We start from the raw sequence: 19,534 nt of genomic DNA on the forward strand, positions 1-19,534 counted from the left end.
ACAACGGTTCATGATCGAGAGTGCATCCTGCACAGGGATGCAGACAGCAGTTATCTGTGTGCATAAACAATCAAAGCGGGGGTTATTGTTTCCAGTGCACACAGACCCAGGTTTGTGTTAACAACAGGCCATTTCCTCTAACACCAAGCCCAGGCTGAAGGCGATTCTGTGCTTGCATGAAGCTGTACTAGTCGCGCCAATAAAGTAAACAGAGCCAGTTTGACAGGGCTGCCCGCGAGACCAATGCCACCAAAACAAACAGTGACGTTTCTGAAAGCGCCGGGTTAGAGTGTTCACCTACAGACCGCCTGCTTCCCTGGAACCTGCTGACACACTTTGCGAGAATGCGCATATCTGTATTTTATCAGAGGGAGCTGTAACAGGAAAAAAGATCTGGCTGGAATATTCGACCTGCACAAGGCTGGCTACGGCAAAAGAGCTGTGCAAGTCCAGAAGTGAGTGGAAATCAAGGACAGAACGCTTCAGCGAGATCTTCCTCGGGTGAATTTGCCAAAGTTCAGGAGTGCGGTGCCCTTGTGAAAGTGGGAAGGCGCAGGCGGGTAAGTTTGCAATTGAAATTGTACACAGTATATGTGACGTTTGTGAAACAGTACACGTTATCGGAATGTATTCAAGCCTTGACGTAATGTCATACCGAGCAGTTTCAGGTGTACTAACACGACTGCCAAAAACGTAGAGACAAAGGGATTACAGACCATTCTGAAAGGACCTGTAAATTTTATTCTAATACCGAAAGATCAGTTGCCTTTTCCAGCGGCAAAAACATCGAGTGTGTAATGACACCGCATGAGACAATACGAATATAGTCGGTCTCAGTCTTTTGTGCGCGAAATTCCCAGTTTCAAACAAAATATTCGCTACGTTTATGTGTCTGTATGTCTGCTTTTTGGATTTCTGTTGTGACGGTCTGCTGAGAGCAGGTGCTAAGGAAGTGCGCCCTTTTGAGGGAAATTATCAGAAGGTTTAAAATTGTACATAACGAGGCACAGGTGAACAGTTCTAAGCACATCGATAAAAAAAAATGAGGATTCTCACAAAGAGATTGCATACCAAATGATTGACGTTCGGGCTGATATTCTAGGGACTTTGTACTGTGACTTTCCAAAAATGGTAAAGTACTGAGTAGAACCACCACAAGTTGTATTAAAATGCGAATGACATGTTCATTGATCTTCTCACCACGAAATGCACCCCACTAGGTTTAGAAAGTTGGAAAAATCAACTGTTTGAAGAAATGTTTTAATTTTTTATTTAAAGTAATCAATAAAGTTGAGCGTGTGCGTGTGTGTGGTGGGTGCGCGTTTGTGTGTGTGTCGCGCATGCAGGCGCTGCTCATAGCCTAGGCCAGTTATATTCGCCTGCAGTGAGTGCATACAGTGGATTTATTTAACCCCATATCTCTCCGTGTTAGTGTTTCGTTTTCTGACATCAATGCAAAGTTCAGAATGAGTAAGAGGCAAACCGTGCTCACCGATTACGAGGTGTATTATCTGCGACATATTGGGTGAAATGAATTTTACTTTATGCATTACGGGTGCATTAAACAGGCGCTCGGTTTTCTACTGCTCTGGCCCAGGCCATCATGATATGGACCCTTGACTCTTGTCAGCTTTGTCTTCAAATCGTTTAGGTGACAACGGACTAAGGGCCATATGTGCCAACGAATTTTCCCATAGACACAGAATGGGTAAAACCCTTTGCTACATCTGGCCCTAATATTCATCATCTCAATTAACATGCATTTGTATATGGTATGTGTTGGACTTTTTTGCTTATGCAGGGTCATCCCCAATGTTTTTGCCTCCTATTTTTTATTACCTGTTGCTGTTGGCTTTTGAACTCTGAGCCCTTTACCACTGCTAACCAGTGCTAAAGTGCATATGCTCTTGGTGTAAAATTGTATTTAATTGGTTTATTCATGATTGGCATATTTGATTTACTAGTAAGTCCCTAGTAAAGTGCACTAGAGGTGCCAGGGCCTGTAAACCAAATGCTACTAGTGGGCCTGCAGGACTGGTTGTGCCATCCACATAAGTAGCTCTGTAATCATGTCTCAGACCTGCCACTGCAGTGTCTGTGTGTGCAGTTTTAACTGTAAATTCGAGTTGGCAAGTGTACCCACTTGCCAAGCCTAAACCTTCCCTTTTCTTACATGTCAGACACCCCTAAGGTAGGCCCTAGGTAGCCCCAAGGGCAGGGTGTAGTGTATGGAAGGTAGGACATATAGTAATGTGGTTTATATGTCCTGACAGTGAAATATTGCTAAATTCGTTTTTCATTGTTGCAAGGCCTGTCCCTCTCATAGGTTAACATGGGGGCTACCTTTAAATCTGATTAAAGTGTAGGTTGCTTTTGGGAGCGGATGGACATTTGGAGTTTGGGGTCTCTGAGCTCACAATTTAAAAATACATCTTTTAGTAAAGTTGATTTTAAGATTGTGTGTTTGAAAATGTCACTTTTAGAAAGTGGACATTTTCTTGCCTATACCATTTCTGTGACTCTGCCTGTTTGTGGATTCCCTGTCTGGGTCAGTTTGACAGTTGGGCTGGTTGGACCTCTCACTAGACAGAGAAAACAAAGGGAGCTGGGGTGTAGTCTGCATTTCCTGATGAGCCATCTGTGCTAGGAGGGAGGGGAGAAGTGGTCCCTCACACCTGAAAGGGCTGTGCCTGCCCTCACACAATGCAGTCTCCAACCCCCTGGTGAGTGTCTGGGGCCTGGCCTGGTCAAGGCAGGATTTCACATTCAAAAGAGACTTTACTTTAAAGTAGGCCTACTTCAAAGGAGAAATTGGGTATAAGAAGGGCACCCAAAACCACAGACTTTAGAAACACTTCTGGAACCAAGAGGAACCTCTGCCTGGAGAAGAGCTGAATAGCTGAGGAAGAAGAGCTGCCCTGCCTGTGACTGTGCTTTGTGGAGCTATCCTGCAGTTGCTGCTTCTGCCAGAGTAAGAGGGCAAAGACTGGACTTTGTGTGCCTTCCATCTTGAGAAGAAATCTCCAAGGGCTTGATCTAGAGCTTGCCTCCTGTTGTTAAAGTCTCATGGACAGCAAAGACTTCAATCTGCCAGCACCTGGAGTCTCTGGAGAGACTCCTACTCTGCCCTGTGGTGCCCATCCAGTTCCTGGGACCCTGAAAGGAGAAGCTGGCAGCCTAAAGACAAGAAAATCCACGCACAGAGAGCTGCGCGGGGAAAAGATTGACGCGAATCCGATTTGCGGCTGAAAAAACGATGCGCCGCCGGCTCCGCAGCTGAGAAACGACGCTCGCAGGAAACGCGACCGAAGAATCGACGCACGGAGCAGGAGAAATGACGCGCAGCATCGCTGACGGAGGCTGGGAGATCACAACCTGCTCTGCGGGATTTTCGGATCATCGTGCGGCTGGATTTTCGACTCACGTACCGCCGTGCAGAGTTATTTTTGACGCACACCGGCCCGTGCGGGGTTATTTTTGACGCGCACCAGGTACATTTTCACTCTAGCAGAGCTAGGGTGTATTTAAAACTACTTAAAGACTCTTTTTGATTTTTAATTGATAACTTGACTTGTGTATGGTGGATTTTTGTCGTTTTGGTCTTGTTTTGTTTAGATAAATATTTCCTATTTTTCTAAACCTGTGTTGTGTCATTTTGTAGTGTTTTCATTAAGTTACTGTGTGTGTTGGTACAAATACTTTACACCTAGCACTCTGAAGTTAAGCCTACTGCTCTGCCAAGCTACCAAGGGGGTAAGCAGGGGTTAGCTGAGGGTGATTCTCTTTTACCCTGACTAGAGTGAGGGTCCTTGCTTGAACAGGGGGTAACCTGACTGTCAACCAAAGACCCAATTTCTAACATTGGTGATCAGCGGTTGGGATTTGGACTTGTATTTGTACTTGGCATACAGTGATTAAGGGTACACTACTTTTTTGAGTTCAGACCACTACGTGACCACATACTACTTGTCTTGTGATTCTGCTTTTTGGTCTCTGATGTCCTCCTGGAAATATTGCTAATATTTTTGGACTTTGGTTTTTGGTTGTGAAGCCTTTGCAGAATGGAAGTCAATTTCTGGCACCTATTTATGTATAAAAAGTGGCAGCTTAAAGCATTCTGCATGGAAAGGGGACTAGCTGTGAACAAGAAATCCAGAAGGGAGGATCTTGAGTCAGCCCTGTTTCAGTATAAGTTGAAACGTTGTCAGGCAACACCACCAAATGAGTCTGTGGAGGAGAACTACTGTGAGGAGGAGGACTACTCAGAGGAGGAGGGCAGTGGCCCTGAGGAGGGAACAGAAAGAGATGATTTGCTCCTAGCTCGAATCCGGAATCTGGAAGAGCTAGAAGCAGAGCTTGAGAGGGCTGAGGAGAAGAGAGCCTTAGCCCCGGAAAAATAAAGGATTGCAGCTCAAGAGCTGAGCTGTGAAAAGCTGAAGCTGGAAGCCATGAGGGCTGAGTCCAGTTCAGATTGTGGCAGCAAAAATCTTGTATCTAGTACTGCTGAAGAAGTGCACATGCCCAGAGATGTGGTGCCCTACTTGAAGATGGGAGGTGACACACACCAGGAGGTTCAGGGGTATGAGGTAGCTCCAGTGATGCACAGGGCCCCAGAGGTAGATTGGGGAACTGGCATGGGGAGTCATATTCCTACTGGTGGGAGGGACACTCTACTGACCCTAGGTGAGAGTGACAGGGAGAGGGGTTCCCCCCAGGTAGAAGTCCTGGTTATGGAGTGTGAAGACATCCCAGAAGAGTGTGGGTTGAGTGTCAGGGACAGTCAGGTACTGTCTCACCAGTCTCAGGAGGGTGATGTGGGGTGCTTTTTCAAAGCAGAGTCACTGGATGGTTGGGTGAAGGGTACTTTGGTTAATTCATGTGAGGGGCTGAGTGAAGTAATTGCTGGAGAGCATATGTCTAGTCCTTATTTTCCAGAGCTACGCCAACACCAGGTGGAGTGTGAGTTCTCTGAACCCAGGGAGTTTACAATGGAGGCAGACTTCTGGGTGAGTACCAGAGAGTCTGAAGAGGCATTTGGGGGGCTCCTGAGAGGAGTGGTCTAGGTATTTCCCAACCATGTGTGGTAGGGAAGGATTGTAGTTTCCCGGGTAGGTCCCAGTGTAGTGGGATGGGTGAGGGACCCCATGTCCAGTGTCAGAGGAGAGGGAATGGGGATGGGCTGAGGTCCAAGGTGCCCAAGATCTGGTCCCAGGTCCTAGAGGGTTCCATGAGGGAACACCATGAGGGGAGCCTAGCCTGTACCCTAAGGCCATCTGTTGAGGGAGACCCCACAGTGTCAGGAGAACTTGGAGGGGCGGCTGTAGCCAGTGTCCCACCAGTTCTGGTGTCTGGCAGTACCACTCCTAGTGAGGGGGTGCAGAAATCCAGACAGAGGGTTGAGAGGGGGTTGCGGACCCCAGTGGAGACCCTGAAGGGTCAGGAGTCAGCTCTGAGAGCAGAGCCCCCCAGGATTGACCTTGGTGAGACCATTTCTGGGTTGGGGGGAATCCAAACTCTATCAGATGGGCAGAGGTCCGGAGACCTGCACCAGCCTGACTCTTGTGTGGCCCTTGGGGACTGTGTGCCCCTTGAGGGGGATAAGTGTGCGCCTCTGGAAGTCCTGGTGTGCCAGGCAAAGGTTCAACCACAGGGTGGTGACTCTGGGTTGAATGATCAGGTTCAGGGGGTAAACTCTGACCTGATGGGGGGTAGGTGTGCTCCCAAGGAAGTCCTAGTGCGCCAGCTAATGGTTCAACCGCAGGGTGGTGACTCTGGGTTGAATGGTCAGGTTCAGGGGGTAAACTCTGACCTGAAGGGGGGTAGGTGTGCTCCCAAGAAAGTCCTGGTGCGCCAGGCAGTGGTTCAACCGAAGGGTGGTGACTCTGGGTTGGATGACCAGGTTCAGAGGGTAAACTCTGACCTGGTGGTGGGTAGGTATGCCCCACAGGAAGTCCTGGGTTGCCAGGTGGTGGTCCATTCTATGGGTACAGACCCTGGTTAGAGGGCCAGGTTCAGGGTGTCCCCCTGACCTGGATGAAGGGGCTACTGCTAACAGTGCCCCTACCATGTTGTCTTCTGGGGGGGCCACTCCTAGTTAGGTGGTTCAGGACCCCAGAAGAGAGGGCAGGGGGAGGGAAGCCTCACCCCTGGCCCTGGTCCAACCTGAAGGTACAGACCCCAGGATGGAGGACCAGTTGCAGGTTAACAGCCCTGCACTGGTGGAAGAATTGTGCAGGACTGCTTCTACAAGCACCCTGACAATTGTTGACTTTGGGGGTCCCACTCCTGGAGGGAGGGTACAGAGCCCCAGAGAGGAGGACCAGGGTCAGGTTGTCATCCCTGACCTGGTGGAAGGTAGAGTGGTCAAAGGGTGTCAGGCACCTGGGGCTACCGCCCCCCACTCTCCATAGTCACAGTGGTTGGAGAGGCATGAGGTCAGGCTCTCATCCCTGACAGTTGTCAGGGGTCACTGTGGCTTGCTGTCCTGGTGGACAGAGTTGCCCCTGAGGGGGGAACGAGAGTCACACCCCAGGGGTGGAGTGGGCAACACCACTGTGTTGGCCCTAGTGGTACTATCTGCCCATTGGGATACATCTGTGTAGGAAGTTGGCTCTGTATGCACTATTTCAAAGTAAGGAATAGTATGCACAGAGTCCAAGGGTTCCCCTTAGAGGAAAGATAGTGGCAAAAAGAGATAATACTAATGCTCTATTTTGTGGTAGTGTGGTTGAGCAGTAGGCTTATCAAAGGAGTAGTGTTAAGCATTTGTTGTACATACACAAGCAATAAATGAGGAACACACACTCAAAGACAATTCCAGGCCAATAGGTTTTTGCATAGAAAAAAATATTTTCTTAGTTTATTTTAAGAACCACAGGTTCACGATTTACATGTAATACTTCAAGTGAAAGGTATTGTAGATAGGTACTTTAGGAACTTTGAATTAGAAAAATAGCATATACAGTTTTCACATAAATCACATATAGCTATTTTAAAACTAGACAGTGCAATTTTCACAGTTCCTAGGGGGAGTAAGAGTTTGTTAGTTTTTGCAGGTAAGTAAACCACCTACGGGGTTCAAGTTTGGGTCCAAGGTAGCCCACCGTTGGGGGTTCAGAGCAACCCCAAAGTTACCACACCAGCAGCTCAGGGCCGGTCAGGTGCAGAGATCAAAGTGGTACCCAAAACGCATAGGCTTCAATGGAGAAGGGGGTGCCCCGGTTCCAGTCTGCCAGCAGGTAAGTACCCGCGTCTTCGGAGGGTGGACCAGGGGGGTTTTGTAGGGCACCGGGGGGACACAAGTCCACACAGAAAGTACACCTTCAGCGGCATGGGGGCGGCCGGGTGCAGTGTGCAAACAAGCGTCGGGTTTGTAATTGAAATCAATGGGAGACTAAGGGGTCTCATCAACGATGCAGGCAGGCAAGGGGGGGCTCCTCGGGGGAGCCACCACCTGGGCAAGGGAGAGGGCCTCCTGGGGGTCACTCCTGCACTGGAGTTCGGATCCTTCAGGTCCTGAGGGCTGCGGGTGCAGTGTCCCTACCAGGCGTCGGGTTCTGAGAAGCAGGCAGTCGCGGTCAGGGGGAGCCTCGGGATTCCCTCTGCAGGCATCGCTGTGGGGGTTCAGGGGGGTCAACTCTGGCTACTCACGGTCTCGCAGTCGCCGGGGAGTCCTCCCTGAAGTGATTGTTCTCCACAAGTCGAGCCGGGGGCGTCGGGTGCAGATTGTCAAGTCTCACGCTTCCGACGGGAAACGCAAGTTGTTTTAAAGTTGCTCCTTTGTTACAAAGTTGCAGTCTTGGGTGAACAGAGCCGCTGTCCTCGGAGTTCTTGGTCCTTCTAGATGCAGGGCAGTCCTCTGAGGCTTCAGAGGTCGCTGGTCCCTGGGGAGAGCGTCACTGGAGCAGTGTCTTTAGAAGTGGGGAGACAGGCCAGTAGAGCTGGGGCCAAAGCAGTTGGTCTCTCCGTCTTCTATGCAGGGTTTTTCAGCTTAGCAGTCCTCTTCTTCTTAGGTTGCAGGAATCTGAGTTCCTAGGTTCTGGGGAGCCCCTAAATACTGAATTTAGAGGTGTGTTTAGGTCTGGGAGGGCAGTAGCCAATGGCTACTGTCCTTTAGGGTGGCTACACCCTCTTTGTGCCTCCTCCCTGAGGGGAGGGGGGCACATCCCTATTCCTATTGGGGGAATCGTCCATCTGCAAGATGGAGGATTTCTAAAAGTCAGAGTCACCTCAGCTCAGGACACCTTAGGGGCTGTCCTGACTGGCCAGTGACTCCTCCTTGTTTTTCTCATTATCTCTCCTGGACTTGCCGCCAAAAGTGGGGGCTGTGTCCAGGGGGCGGGCATCTCCACTAGCTGGAGTGCCCTGGGGCCTTGTAACACGAAGCCTGAGCCTTGGAGGCGCACTGCTAGGTGTTACAGGTCCTGCAGGGGGGAGGTGTGAAGCACCTCCACCCAGAGCAGGCTTTGTTTCTGTCCTCAGAGAGCACAAAGGCTCTCACCGCATGGGGTCAGAAACTCGTCTCTCAGCAGCAGGCTGGCACAGACCAGTCAGTCCTGCACTGAACAATTGGGTAAAATACAGGGGGCATCTCTAAGATGCCCTCTGTGTGCATTTAATAAATCCAACACTGGCATCACTGTGGGTTTATTATTCTGAGAAGTTTGATACTAAACTTCCGAGATTTCAGTGTAGCCATTATGGTGCTGTGGAGTTCGTGTTTGACAGACTCCCAGACCATATACTCTTATGGCTACCCTGCACTTACAATGTCTAAGGTTTTGCTTAGACACTATAGGGGCATAGTGCTCATGCACCTATGCCCTCACCTGTGGTATAGTGCACCCTGCCTTAGGGCTGTAAGGCCTGCTAGAGGGGTGACTTACCTATGCCATAGGCAGTGTGAGGTTGGCATGGCACTCTGAGGGGAGTGCCATGTCGACTTAGTCATTTTCTCCCCACCAGCACACACAAGCTGGCAAGCAGTGTGTATGTGCTGAGTGAGGGGTCCCTAGGGTGGCATAAGACATGCTGCAGCCCTTAGAGACCTTCCCTGGCATCAGGGCCCTTGGTACCAGGGGTACCAGTTACAAGGGACTTACCTGAGTGCCAGGGTTGTGCCAATTGTGGAGACAATGGTACATTTTAGGTGAAAGAACACTGGTGCTGGGGCCTGGTTAGCAGGGTCCCAGCACACTTCTCAGTCAAGTCAGCATCAGTATCAGGCAAAAAGTGGGGGGTAACTGCAACAGGGAGCAATTTCTTTACAATCTGTGAGCAAAGTAAAGTTAGGTGCTGCACAGATGGTATCTGCAGATGTGGAGAAGGGTTCCCCATGGGTTAGCTTAGTGGGCCCTGAGAGTATGGACAGAGGGATCCAACTGGAGTCAGGAAGGCGTAGAACTGCAAAATGCCCCTGCTGTTGTGGGCCTGGGTCCTTGTTATATCGCTCCAATCAGGGAAGTACATCAAGGTATTGATTGTTCTCCCCTGGCTTTAGGCTGGTAGGGGGTCGTGTTGGACTTTTTTGCTTATGCAGGGTCATCCCCAATCTTTTTGCCTCCTGCTTCCTGCCTCCTATTTTTTCTTACCTGTTGCTGTTGGCTTTTGAACTCTGAGCCCTTTACCACTGCTAACCAGTGCTAAAGTGCATATGCTCTTGGTGTAAAATTGTATTTAATTGGTTTATTCATGATTGGCATATTTGATTTACTAGTAAGTCCCTAGTAAAGTGCACTAGAGGTGCCAGGGCCTGTGAACCAAATGCTACTAGTGGGCCTGCAGCACTGGTTGTGCCACCCACATAAGTAGCTCTGTAATCATGTCTCAGACCTGCCACTACAGTGTCTGTGTGTGCAGTTTTAACTGTAAATTCGAGTTGGCAAGTGTACCCACTTGCCAGACCTAAACCTTCCCTTTTCTTATATGTCAGACACCCCTAAGGTAGGCCCTAGGTAGCCCCAAGGGCAGGGTGTAGTGTATAGAAGGTAGGACATATAGTAATGTGGTTTATATGTCCTGAAAGTGAAATATTGCTAAATGCGTTTTTCACTGTTGCAAGGCCTGTCCCTCTCATAGGTTAACATGGGGGCTACCTCTAAATCTGATTAAAGTGTAGGTTCCCTTTGGGAGAGGATGGACATTTGGAGTTTGGGGTCTCTGAGCTCACAATTTAAAAATACATCTTTTAGTAAAGTTGATTTTAAGATTTGGTGTTTGAAAATGTCACTTTTAGAAAGAGGACATTTTCTTGCCTATACCATTTCTGTGACTCTGCCTGTTTGTGGATTCCCTGTCTGGGTCAGATTGACAGTTGGGCTGGTTGCACCTCACACTAGACAGTGACACAAAGGGAGCTGGGGTGTAGCCTGCATATCCTCATGAGCTATCTGTGCTAGGAGGGAGGGTAGGAGTGGTCACTCACACCTGAAAGGGCTGTGCCTTCCCTCACACAATGCAGTCTCCAACCCCCTGGTGAGTGTCTGGGGCCTGGCCTGGTCAAGGCAGGATTTCACATTCAAAAGAGACTTTACTTTGAAGTAGGCCTACTTCAAAGGAGAAATTGGGTATAAAAAGGGCACCCAAAACCACAGACTTTAGAAACACTTCTGGAACCAAGAGGAACCTCTGCCTGGAGAAGAGCTGAATAGATGAGGAAGAAGAGCTGCCCTGCCTGTGACTGTGCTTTGTGGAGCTATCCTGCAGTTTCTGCTTCTGCCAGAGTAAGAGGGCAAAGACTGGACTTTGTGTGCCTTCCATCTTGAGAAGAAATCTCCAAGGGCTTGATCTAGAGCTTGCCTCCTGTTGTTTGAAGTCTCAGGGACAGCAAAGACTTCAATCTGCCAGCACCTGGAGTCTCTGGAGAGACTCCTACTCTGCCCTGTGGTGCCCATCCAGTTCCTGGGACCCTGAAAGGAGAAGCTGGCAGCCTAAAGACAAGAAAATCCACGCACAGAGCGCTGTGCGGGGAAAAGATTGACGCGAATCCGATCTTCGGCTGAAAAAACGACGCCCCGCCGGCTCCGCAGCTGAGAAACGACGCTCGCAGGAAACGCGACCGAAGAATCGACGCACGGAGCAGGAGAAACGACGCGCAGCATCGCTGACGGAGGCTGGGAGATCACAACCTGCTCTGCGGGATTTTCGGATCATCGTGCGGCTGGATTTTCGACTCGCGTACTGCCGTGCAGAGTTATTTTTGACGCACACCCGCCCGTGCGGGGTTATTTTTGACACGCACCAGGTACATTTTCACTCTAGCAGCGCTAGGGTGTATTTAAAACTACCTAAAGACTCTTTTTGATTTTTAATTGATAACTTGACTTGTGTATGGTGGATTTTTGTCGTTTTGGTCTTGTTTTGTTTAGATAAATATTTCCTATTTTTCTAAACCTGTGTTGTGTCATTTTGTAGTGTTTTCATTAAGTTACTGTGTGTGTTGGTACAAATACTTTACACCTAGCACTCTGAAGTTAAGCCTACTGCTCTGCCAAGCTACCAAGTGGGTAAGCAGGGGTTTGCTGAGAGTGATTCTCGTTTACCCTGACTAGAGTGAGGGTCCTTGCTTGAACAGGGGGTAACCTGACTGTCAACCAAAGACCCAATTTCTAACAGTGTGCATCACTACATTTTAAACATTTTAGTGCTATGCATGCAAACGTTTTTAGCACAGCGTTTTAAGGGCTGAAAACCATATGAAATGCCGTGCTCAAGCATACATTCCGGAAGCAGAACAGTGACACAATCACCACCACACTCCCAAATAGTGTACCAGGCCATTTGTTAGGACATGATTCCATTTAATAACAAAACATTTGAATAACTTTGAATATTCCAACTTTCCTGCTTCTTCCAGTACCACCCCTTTTGAAGCACCCACCTTTCACTTTCCTTTCATTCCCCCACTTTTGCCTCTGTTCAACCAGCCTCCACCTTCATTCACCTACTATCCACACTCTCCTTTCATACCCTGCCTCATTCAGGCATCCCCCACACTGTCATCCTTCACCTGCTTCTTCTCCCCCCCCGGAAGTGTGGCCAGGCCCGCATCTGACTCTCCACCCTCCCCCAGGTAATGCCCCCTCACTGAACCTGCCCTAAACGGGGACTAAAACTAGAGACCAAAAACACACCCCTTAACCTACCCATAGCTAACTGTTCAACCTGTGCAGAGTGGATGGGTGGCCCCACGCATCATGCCAACAGCCTTGCCCACACCCAGCAGTTCAGACACATGAAAAAGCCCAAAGAACATCCATATCATTGACTAGTGGATTTTATTTTGGAAGCCTCTGGCCTGTTCATGTGCACTTGTTTTGTTAAGCCCTATATGATGGTAGTTGCAGCTTCAGTTCACTTTGCATAGTGTTGGAACTGTGGGTGGCCAAGCAAGTGTGTAGTGTGCAGGTAGATGTCAAAGTACAGGTTAGAATTGCAGGATTTATTCCCAGTTTTTCAAGTCGAAGTGGGCAATTAATATGTGACAGACCTGCCTTACTCCCAATCTAGATTTTAAGGCTTTAAAAACTGCTGATAACTTGGTGGGTACCACCTATGGGGATGCTGGTAATGCTGATGAAAGATATAGGCGGTCATTCTGACCGCGGCGGGCGGCGGTCGCCGCCCGCCATGCGGTCACCGCCGAATGACCGCCCCGCAGCGGCCATTCCAACTTTCCCGCTGGGCCGGCGGGCGACCGCCAAAAGGCCGCCCGCCGGCCCAGCGGGAAAGCCCCTGCAACGAGGAGAAAGCAGACAGCTAAGCAGACAGTGAAAATCTTTGTGGGGCCCTGTTAGGGGGCCCCTGCACTGCCCATGCCAGTGGCACTGCCAGTGGCATGGGCAGTGCAGGCGCCCCCAGGGGCCCCACGACACCCGTTCCTGCCATCCTGGTTCTGGCGGTGAAAACCACCAAAACAGGCTGGCGGGAAGGGGGTCGGAATCCCCATGGCAGCGCTGCAAGCAGCGCCGCCATGGAGGATTCCCTGGGCCAGGGGAAAACCGGCGGGAAACCGCTGGTTCCCCTTTTCTGACCGCGGCTTTACCGCCGCGGTCAGAATAGCCCTGGAAGCACCGCCAGCCTGTTGGCGGTGCTTCCGCGGTCCCCGGCCCTGGCGGTCATGGACCGCCAGGGTCGGAATGACCCCCATAGTGTCATTATCACAGATTAGGAAGAGAGTGGGTGGTGTAAACGTTCATTGGTAAGGAGATGTACATAAACTTGTATTAGTAATGGAGATAAAGCTGAATGTCAATGCAATTAGGTACCATAGCATTCTTATTCAACAGTTCAATAGATGGTGTTACAATCTAGGTAAATAGACCATAGTCTGTGTTTTTCTTACATCCAAGAGCCAAAGTTTATTGTGCGGCAGTACAGTCCTTGATGTGCATCAAAATGCTGCACTCCACTCTAACACGGACATGAGTGCATCTCTGAACCCATCTGGACAAGCTTATCATGGCTATATAACTTCACACATGAGGCGACTCTAGTCCGCTATTTTGAGCTTCTTCACTCTGGAAACAAGAGTTTCTTGTGATGTCTTCCACTATGGAAACAACTGACTTTACTCCACACTGACTGGATAGTTTCAATACTGTTTCTCAAAGCTCTGGGTTTAACTACCCCTTTTCGGAGATGAGATTTACAACACTGATGATTTAGCCTTAAAAAAGTCACTTGAGGTGACAAAACATGTGTTGGCTGCCTTTTCTAATGTCACATAGCATTTTAATGCACATCAAGGACTCTACTGATGTTCAATAAACACTGGATCTTAGATATAAGAAATACATGGACTATGGTCTACTTAGCTAGATTGTAACACTATCTATTGAACTGTTGATTAAGAGTGCTGTGGTATGTAATTGCATTATCAAATACAGTGGATCCATAACTCATTGCTGGTGGTTTCCTGGATAGTAGGGAACAGGTTACCACTCTAGCACCAATTCTTTGACTTCATATGTCTTGTACTTTGCCCATTACTAAACTCTATTTTGGAGGTGATTTATAAGTACTACTACTACCCTCTGTTTGCAAAGCTGAACATTATGTGGCCCTTGATGAGTCTGAAATGGCACAAATTGAGTAGTTATCTTTGGATACAAAGATAGAATTGTCATACTTGAAAGACTAAAGCTATGCCCGGGGGCATGTGATGTCTCAGTAAGGCCAATATTTTGTATTCAGAACATTGGAGTCAGCCATGTCAAGCTCAACTGATAAACTCAGCAAAACCAAGGGAAGAAGCTTCTCCTTATCAATGAGTGGAAACAATGACTTTTGTTTCAAGTGGAGCAGCTGTGATTTCACTATTGGTTCTTAAAGTGATTAGCTGGGTTTAGAAGCTTCTTACTCTGCATTGGGGCGTGAAGTTAAATTGTGGCAGCTTGTTCTAGTGTGTAGTAAAGAAGTAAGGTTAATCACGTTGTCTGTCACACGTTTGTTACAAATAATACACTATTCTAATGTATTTTTTTTAGCTCTGTGGCACAACACTGTTTTTCTCTTTATAAGTAAAATAAAGTGGGTGCTTTCAAATTATTGTCATTTTTTAACAAAAAGTATCTAGAGTGAGAAACTACCTCTTGACACCTGCCCAAACCATGCCCGGAAACATATACTCCTCCATACAGCCCACATATTGATGATGTATCTAGTACAAGGCTAAGACTGTAGTTCGCAAATTTTTGATTTATTTTAAGGAAAGAAAGAATGCACGGTTATCTCCCTGGCTAGATCTTATCTAAATTATTTGTAGAAGTCTTGATATAAGTGAGTTTTGGGAGAACCTGAAAACTATGCATAAATACACTTATCAATTTGTGAAGTTCCCAATGCTTGTCCCTTACAGATACCAACAATATCAATATTATTGCAAACATCCACAAGCATAAGGGTAACCTTGGAAATGAACAGAACCTGCTTGTAAAAACACTTACTGTTAGAAAAAAATACATACCCGCAGATGAGGAAAAGGCTGCTTGTGGTAGGATAAAAGATAAGGACATGGAAAATTGCAAGCCTAAATGTGAGACTCCATTGTTGTGATGGAAAGTCCTCTTTGTTTACTCAGTGTATTATACTTACAGGCCCAAAGGCCTGAAAATGATGGTTAATACATGGGGCATGATACATATTTTCCAGGCACTTAATTTACACCGTCTTTCTGATAAGCCTTGTGTCCAACTGAGTGCGATTCAGTTTGTTGGGAAAGTGTAGGTATTCAGAGTGAAATGTAGATTATTTACTATTTGAATTGCAGTGTCATGATTTATTCAACCTTTCTGATGATGTATAACTAAATGCTACTTAGGATCTGAGTTCTACATTGTGGCCCAGATTTACTAACTCTTTGCAGTGGGTTTGCATCCCTTTTGTAACCACCCAAGGGTTTTGATACAAATACCCATCTAGTAACATTAATACACAGGGATTTGCTATAATACCTTTTGTCTCCTTAAGGCAGGTGTAACCAGGAGAAATGTTTTCCAACTTCGCACATGTGCTGTATAGTGCAGTACGCTCACAGGCAAAGTGGAAAAAAGTATTAGAGGATCTTTTTTTGTACTGGTTGGGTCCTCTTCCAGTACAAAACCTGTGTTTTAAAGAATAAACACAGCCCAGCACTATGGTGCAAGGATGTGTGCTTTAGCACATGGCAGACAAAAGTGCAATTTTTCTCTCTTCCACTGATGGAAGGCAGGGCAGCAACTTTAGTTACTTCGCTGCCTTGTGTCAAATATTTGTAATTCTGGGTTTGTATTTTTAAATAAAATCTTACTGTATTCCTGGTGACTGCAGCTAAGATTTTTTTTAAATCAATAATTTTTAGGTCGAGCGCACACGCCCTTTCAGACCTGTTGTTATCTATCTGTAGGCTTTTAACCATGTCTATCTCACACCCATCACTTTCATTCGTTCACGGGCTTGCCTTTCAAAGTCCCTTGATGTAATTGATAAATGCTTTATGTGTGCCCCGCCTTCTGGTGGATTTCTTACCGCCTTGCAGACTGAACGTCTTGCATGGATAGTTGCATGAGTGCCGATATACATCAGCATGAACAAGCATTTTTTTCTCTCCTTTTGTCTCTCCCCTTTGTGCTCCATGGTGGCCATGGGCCTCACAGCGCTAACAGCGGCAACAGCCCAAACTCCATCGGTGGTATTGGAGCGCTGGTCACATTGTTCACACTGTTACTTATTCATAGTTACTAATTTTAGCTCTTCCATACGCATATCATAGTTTCCCCCAAAACACTTGTAACTGATAAATGCTTTACTTTGAAAACTCAGAAATCCATAAAGCGCCTCTCCCAACAAAACAGGAGAGCTGATACTACAATATTTAATGCAGTTGGGAAAACTAGACCCATAATGCTTTGCAATCATTCATTTTCATAACATTTTTGCCCATAACTCAGCCTGTGGCGGTCCTAGCACAACAGGATGACCACCAACACGTTCAGCATGACACACTGTTTCTTTTTAGGTCATCTCTGGGGTTCCACAGTAGGTTAGTTTAGACCCCAAAATAATAATCCTTCCTACCATTCAGTGCCTTTTTATGCTCTCTTATGGCTAGAACTTTATAGTTGAGAATAGATTGTGTTCTAATATCCTTAGTATTGCAGTATGCTTGTTAGGACTGACTTGTGTAAGGCATTGCAACCTCTAGGGGCCACATGTATATGGTTCTACTCACTGTGTTACATTCTGCCTTTCTGTTTTCATGTTGGTATGGCTTCTAGGGGCTAGCTAAATGGTTACATGACCATTTTTCTTACAAATGTTATTTTAATACTGGTGTTCTCTAGAGGCTGTTCTGAGCATTACAGACAACATATTAGCATATTCACTGCACTTGCTCATCCCATAATGCTTTCCAGGGCATTCTTTTACACAACATTTTTACTCATAACTCAGCCTGTGGTGGCCCTAGGTCAATGGGACCACCTTCGTCCACCACAACGTGCTCTTTCTGTCTAGATCATCTCTGGGTCCCCATAGGTTAGTGGGGACCCCAAAATAATAACCCCACCCACCATTCAATGTCTTTTTAATTTCTCTCATGGATGGAACTTTTGTTTTACAGGTGATAGAAGTTTGTGTTTTAAGGGTCTTGTTTGTAAAATGATTGCTGTAGGCCTGCTAGCTCTGAAAATGTGCAATGCACTGTGTCCTTGAGTGGATAAATGTATGGTTACACTGCATTATTTTCGGTCATTTTCTTTTCATGTGGATATGCTCTTTAGGGGCTAGCCATATGGTTACATGACCATGTTTCTTACAAATGCTATTTTCATTGTGGTGTTCTCTAGGGCCTATTTGAACTTTACAGTCAAATGACAAAAGTTTATTTCTGATGAAGGTTTTTATTGGGTTTATATTATAATTGTATATGTTTTATTAATCTCTATGTTTCAATTATTACCATGAGTCAGGCCAATTTAACATCCTTATTACACTATGACCGTTTGAACACTTTTGATATGTTTGGGTGACCCTCCTAGTTTATTTTTCTTGTTACTCCTCCATGGCTGTCTTGTGTCTTTTTCTGGGGATTGTGTTTGCCAGCCAGCAACTTTGATGATGGCGTGGTGAACATTGTATTCTATTGGAATTAGCATGGCAGATGTCAATTAGGATGCTAAATGCCAACATTTTCATTTTGGGCTGCAGATGAGGAAGGCGGTAAGTGGAAGTGCTTTAATTATGTACAGGGCCATCTTGAATTATGTGGCAGGAAAAGACAAAATTATGAGGCAGGGGTTACCAATTTATGTGGCAAGAAAAGCCCAGATATGAATTTATAACGTCAATAGCTCTAACTCAAGCAATTGCGAGACCAATTGCATTTCAAATGTTTACTTTAACTGTTGACAGAGAATATAGCATTCTTGGTATATGCTTTTTAGGTTTTGGTCTTTGCAGCCTCTTGTGAGCTATCTTTTTGTCATCCTTTAAGTATATGGGAATTTTGACAGCTAAGTCATGCAATAAAGATAACAATAGTTAAACAACATACATCATAGGAATGCTTGCTCTGTGTAAATCCCATTGCCTGCCAGTTGCATACTGATGCAGTTAGCACAAGGATTCCAAAACATTGTACCAGTAGAAATCATTCAACACACAATGATAATGAAGTCCAACATACTAACTGGGTATTGTCCCATTTACTACAAATGTAATTATTTTCTTATAACCAAGGGTGCACTAGAGTACAAGTGACATATAAAATATGTTGACATACTGGCTTGTTGCATCAAGGAGTACAATAATAATATTTAAGAGCCCCTAGCGCCATTCCAACACCACATTTACATCATTTTTTTATGCTAATTTGGTATTATGAGGCAAAAAAGCTGCGCCACATTTACAAAGTGGTGCAAAGCATGCATTGCACCACTTTGTAACCCTTTGAACTACATTATGCCTGTGCCAGGCATAATGTATGCAAAAGGGGCGCTCCCCCATTAGGGGTAGCTAAAAAAATGGCTCGAGGAAATCTAAGAGATTTCCTTGCGCCCTTTTTTCGGCACTATTAACGCCTGCTCAGAGCAGCCGTTAAAAGGAGGCTTCCATTGGTTACAATGGGCCTCTGCGTGCAGGATTAGTGTCATAATCTTTTACGCTAATCCTGCAAAGCGCCAGACTAGCATCATAACTTTTGATGCTAGTCCCCTAACTACCGCCATGGTGCGCCATATTTTACATATGGTGCACATGGGGGTGCTAAAGGGTGCAAGAGAAGTGGTGCTGCACTGTGTGCAGTGCCACTTTTCTTAACTATGTCCCTAAGTATTTCAGTTCATCTCTGTATTATAAACTTAATACACAGAGATGGGAGACTGTCTTATAATGAGGTTTACAAGAACTATTTGACAATGGAAAACCAAATTATGTGGCATGGTTGGTTAAATTATGCTGCAAGTGAAAGCAAGTTCTGGGGAGCATTCTGTTGCAGTAACATTTCACTATTTTGACCCATGTCATAGTGCATGTTCAAAAAAATCCCTGCACTGCCAGTTTAACACCTGAGTACAGCAATCAGCAATTGAAAATGACCAGAGGAACTCTGCAGAAGGTGCACCACCACATATGTTATTTTTAATAGTACTTTTGATAGTTTTGAGTCAGAAAGTATTTTATCACTAACATTTTCAAGTTATGCATAAAATAGTGTACTGAAAGGCAAGTGCAGTAAATCAGTAAGGCCCATATTTATACTTTTTGACGCAAAACTGCGCCAACGCAGTTTTGCGCCAAAAAAATTAGCGCCGGCTAACGCCATTCTGAAGCGCCATGCGGGCGCCGTATTTATTGAATGACGTTAGCCGGCGTTAGCCGCCGGCGCTGTCTGGTGTGCGTTAAAAAAAACGACGTACACCAGGCAGCGCCGGCGTAGGGGGAAAATGGCGTATGGGCGTCCACAAATGGTGCAAGTCAGGCTGAGGCCAAAAAATCGGCTTAACCCGATTTGCGCCATTTTTTTACGACGCCCATCCCCCATTGAAATGACTCCTGT

General features: G+C 46.5%; 1 protein-coding gene across 1 annotated transcript in view; it reads left to right on the forward strand.

The window, feature by feature from the left end:
* The first annotated feature begins 357 nt into the window (after positions 1-357).
* The window catches only part of ARHGAP28 (Rho GTPase activating protein 28), a 1,060,144-nt gene continuing 1,040,967 nt past the window's right edge, over positions 358-19,534 (forward strand). Inside the window, exon 1 of the mRNA XM_069219852.1 lies at positions 358-560. The gene's annotated coding sequence lies outside the window, so the exon portion shown is untranslated. The remainder of the gene's footprint in view (positions 561-19,534) is intronic.

The sequence above is a fragment of the Pleurodeles waltl genome, chromosome 2_2 (assembly GCF_031143425.1).
Source record: "Pleurodeles waltl isolate 20211129_DDA chromosome 2_2, aPleWal1.hap1.20221129, whole genome shotgun sequence".
NCBI lineage: Eukaryota > Metazoa > Chordata > Amphibia > Caudata > Salamandridae > Pleurodeles > Pleurodeles waltl.